At 49.9% G+C, this 4682-nt stretch overlaps 1 protein-coding gene across 6 annotated transcripts in view; it reads right to left on the reverse strand.

Moving 5' to 3' along the window:
* The window catches only part of Tmem51 (transmembrane protein 51), a 50687-nt gene that overhangs the window by 30999 nt on the left and 15006 nt on the right, over nucleotides 1–4682 (reverse strand). For 3 of the 6 annotated variants that reach the window (XM_029539768.1, XM_029539767.1, XM_029539765.1), the window contains exon 2: nucleotides 4386–4481. The exons of the other annotated variants lie outside the window; for them this stretch is intronic. The gene's annotated coding sequence lies outside the window, so the exon portion shown is untranslated. The remainder of the gene's footprint in view (nucleotides 1–4385; nucleotides 4482–4682) is intronic. 6 annotated transcript variants of the gene reach the window in all.

Raw genomic sequence — 4682 nt, forward strand, 5'->3', positions numbered from 1 at the left:
TTTTTTTTTTACGGCAGAGTTTGTGGGGTTTGTCTAAAGAAGAAACAAGCAAATGGTATTTATATGAAACACTGCCTGGAATGTGAACTGGGGGCAGGAAAAGCAAGTCTGGCTTTTAGGATGTAAACACGGGGTCAAGGCCAAGTCTGGCTCCTGAGAGGACGGCAAGGACTGGTTGGTCTGACGTTAGCCCTGGAGACTTGTAAGTCCGGGTGTCCACTGTTGACTACACAGTATTTCACACACCAGAAGTGTAACAAGTGTCAGCCTTCATTGGCACAGTGAGGAAGGCCGGCACCACACCCATTTTACAGATGGGGAAAAAGCATCCAATCAGAAATCCTGAGTCGTTTCCCCAAGACCACAAAACCAGCAAGTATCAAAGTCAGAACTGTACTCATATCCTCTTGGCTCCACAGCACCCTGTTTTCCATGGGATCAGAATCCTCAAGTTCAGGGTAGGTGGGGCAGGGGATAGCTCAAATGGTAGAGGCATGTTTAACGTGCATGAAGTCCTGGCTGCAGTCCTCGCGCAGAACTGTAAACCTGGCATGGTGGTGGTGAGTGCCTGTAATTTCAGCGCTCAGAAGATGAGCTAGGCTCAGGCTACAGACCTTGTCAGAAAAGCGGGGGCATTAAATTTAAAATGGGTGGAGTTAGCTAGAGCTTGATAATTCTGATGCTTTGGCTGCCTGCTGACATCTGACTGCAGAGACTGGGCCAGACCTGTTTCTACAAAGTTCCTTAAAGAAGGCTGATCCAGCCAAGGACCCTAGCAGAAAGTTACAGGGATGGATTACATCTGGATCAGACATCCAGTCCTGATGTGAGACCCGGGACCCACGGCAGAGCCCTCCAAACTGTCCTTGGGCTCAGGTAGGTAGTTTATGGGATGGAGGATTTCCAGCCCCCAGGATTCCCTTCCTGTTTGGTTCTTGTTGAGAACTGGCTGGAGGCAGAACTGAGTGGCCACAGGGGAAGGTGACTGTGGAGCAGTGGCTTTCAAGTTCTCCAGGGTGTCTGAGCCTAGTTGCGGACAGATAGGTTTCAGCAGCCCCCAAGGCCACCAGGGGACTGGGGACGTGTAGGGGGACAATGGCTGGACCAGGCTGCTCTGCTAGGTTCCCTGAATTACATGTCTGCAAGTAGATGCCCTGGCTTCTCCACCGGGAGACTGCACCCTCAGCAGCCCTGTGGTCTGCCTCCCACCTATCTGAATACGGCCTTGCTCCCATCCCTGGTCCCAGCATCCCTGGGCGACCCTCAGGGACCTCATCTTCCTCTCTGGCCTTTCAATCTGAGGCTGCGTTGACTTTGGGGAAGGATGGTCTGCTTCAGCAGGCCCCTTGGGAATGGAACACGTGTTGAAATCTAAGAGACACGGGTGGGCATCGAAAAAGCCAGCATGTGTCGATGCGTGGCTTAACAGAAAAAACCAGGGTTGTGACGCAAATGAGCTAAAATAAATACACCGGCCAGTGCACCGGCCAGTGAGATAGCTCATTGGGCTGCCAAGCCCCCATACCTGAGTTCCCAGGAAGAGAGCCGACTCCTGCAAATCTGCCTCTAAACCCCACGTGAGCAAGAAACACACACAAACAAATAAAAATGCAATAAAACTCTTTTTAAGAAAGAAGCTGCCTGTACCAGGTCATATGATAAGTGATTCCATTTAAATGAAACGTCCAGACAGACATTGGGCTGAATAGTTGCCAGCAGCCGCCAACACTAATGGGGTGGGGTACTTTGCATACCTGCTTAAGAGAGTTGGGGACTTTTTCAGCGGAGGGGAGACTGGAGGTTGAACACAGGGTCTTACACCTGCAAGGCAAGCACGCTACCCTGTAAAGTAGCTTTGACCTCTTCACATTTTGGTTTTTGTTTGTTTGTTTGAGAAAGACTCTCACTAGATAACCCGGCTGGTTTAGAATTCCACATGTAGATCAGGCTGGCCTCAAAGAAACAGAGGCCCGTCTTCCTCCACCTTGGGAATGCTGGGGTTGAAGGTGGGTGCCACCATACCTGGCCCTTTTCACTTTGAAATTTGGGATGGAATCTCACCAAGCTGCACAGGCTGCTCCTGGGACTTGAGATGGTCAGCCCCAGGCTCCAGAGCAGATAGGATACCAGGCCTTTGCTGCTCTGCCCAGCATTGGCAACAGGTTCACCGAAGTGGGTGGGGTGAGGGAAAGACTTCGGGATGACAGAGAGAGGCTACACCGGTTTATCAATATGCTAACTGGCTGAATCGGTTACTTTAAAGCGATTTTTGACGTCATGTGAATTTCTGAGCTGTGGTATGTCACCTGGGTCGGTACTGCCTGAGCTCATCCGTCTGGGAACATTGACTCCTCAGCCCCACCCTGGGCAGGCGGCAGTATCCTTTTCCCTGGGTAATAGATGAGGGCGCTACTGTCCGACTCCACCTTCCTTATTTGTCACTATGTCAGAATACCAAACTGTTTCTTTGTGCAGGAGGCAGAAACCAGAGGACAGTTGGAGGAGCCCTTGGTGACATAGCAAAACAGGAGCCCGGCCTCTTCGTGCCACTGTGTCCAGCCGCGGAGCAGATAGTGAACACCACGGGGTAGTCGGATCGCTCACAACACTGGTCCTTCTGAGATGAAATCCCATGGGCTGCTAGATGTTGCTGGTTTGAATTATGTACAGGCTCATTCCATGGGAAAGCTTTTCCAAAGCTCGTGAGGTCTGGAGATGTAGTTCAGCTGCGGAGGACCGCTTGCCTGGCTTAGACGAGTCCCTGAGTTCGGTCCTCAGCACGCAGCGGTGCACTCATATCCTCTCAGTACTGAGGAGGGTGGCATGAGAGGAGCAGACATTCAAAGCCATCCTCGGCTACATAGTGGGTTAGAGTCTAGCCTGGTCTGTGTGAGATTGTGTCTCTTAAAAAACGCCAACAGTAAAAAATTCACAACTAGCACTCGGTTCATTTAATCTTTGCAAAATTCCCCTCCCCCCTCCATACCCTTGATCCAGCCTGGCCTCAAATTCTCTATCCTCCTGCCTCCGTTTCTCAAGTGCTGGGATTACAGGCTTGCAAGCCATCATGCCCAGATCTCACAAAATCCTAAAATTATTCTCTCTATTGAGAGACCTGAGCACTGATTGGGCCAAGGTTACTACTATCATTAGGACAAAGGTTTGAATTTAAATGTTGCCGTAATCCAAGGTAATAATACATACTTCTTGGTAAGGAATGTAGTACAGCTGAGAACAGAGGGTATATAAACCTCACATAGCTTATTAGCAATTACTGTCACAACCATATGGTAAATGGCTTACTCCCTGCCCCCCTGTGTCCACACCCCCCTCCCAAGATGTCTCAGCAGGTACAAGAGCTTCCCTCCTCGAAAGCCAGGCAACCTTGATTCCATCCCTAGAAGAGAATCGACTCCACAAATGTTGTCCTCTGATCTCCATGTTTAAGCTGTGTCATGTTTAAAGTTGTATCATATTTAAGCCGTGTCATGTGCATGGTCCCTACATGCTCATCATGCATACAATGATACAAAATTTTTAAAAAAGATGTATTATTTTTGTCATTTTTTTTTGAAATGAAAAATAGCCAGGGCAGTTTTGAAACCCGCCCTTTTACAGTTGGATTCATCTTTCTGTGACTTCCTAAGTTTCCCCCATAATGAATGCGTGATGTCCCCATGTGGATGGACCGAAAATTAAGCGACGGACACTTAATTCGCACGAGAGAACATTTCAGTTGTGGGGGGGAAGGTTTTATGAATGGTGTCTAGCCAAGCCTCCTCCCCACAGGCAGCAGCATGGCCTCTGGGAAGAGTCAAGCAAGCACCCAGCAGCCGCAGAGTGCTTGACCTGAGCATTCTCACCTACAAGACACACATTTCGCATAATTTTACCTTTTGCTCAGTGGGAAGAGGGACTTGCTACCTCACCCACACAAACGCAGACATCCCGCTGGCTCAGTGCGTAAAGACACTTGCCTCCAAGCCTGACCTTGAGCCCCACCCCTGGGACCCTCAGAGTGGTGAGAGAGAAGCGACTCCTGTGAAATGTCCCCTGACCGCCACACGCGGCCGTGCCACATGGACGTGCCCCTGCGCACACACATTCACACAAAGAAGGAAGGTAATGGAAGCCAATTTAGCAAACAGACAAAGAGCACAGAGTCTGGAACCTGGATGACTGAGCTGAGTCCCCGGGTTCTTTTCTAGCTAGTAGCCCTGTTCCCAACAGTGGAACAACATCAGGGTCCCCTCCCTGGCCTCACAGGCTTTCAGTTGCATTTAAAAACAACTCAGGTTCGGAAGTTGCAGGTCACTGCACTGATCTATGGGCCCACTGCACTCCGATGCCACCTCTGGAGTGTGAGTTGTGAGGACAATAGTTACCTTGGCTCTTTATATTGAAGTTTGCAAGTTGCTTCTGTTGAAATCACTGGACTGCACTGGTGTCCAGCATGTGACCTTCTTGTTTGGTTTTGGACCCTAGGACAAGGGATTGGGGTGCATATTTTACATATCAAAGCAGACCTGGCCTCCACAAAGCATCCCTCAGTCCATACCTGCCCCCATTTTCCAGCTCAGGGGCTGGACTGCCATTCCTAAGAGGCTCTTCCCTATATAATCCATACACTTTGCTCTCTCTCTCTCTCTCTCTCTCTCTCTCTCTCTCTCTCTCTCTCTCTC

The sequence above is a fragment of the Mus pahari genome, chromosome 6 (genome assembly GCF_900095145.1).
Source record: "Mus pahari chromosome 6, PAHARI_EIJ_v1.1, whole genome shotgun sequence".
NCBI lineage: Eukaryota > Metazoa > Chordata > Mammalia > Rodentia > Muridae > Mus > Mus pahari.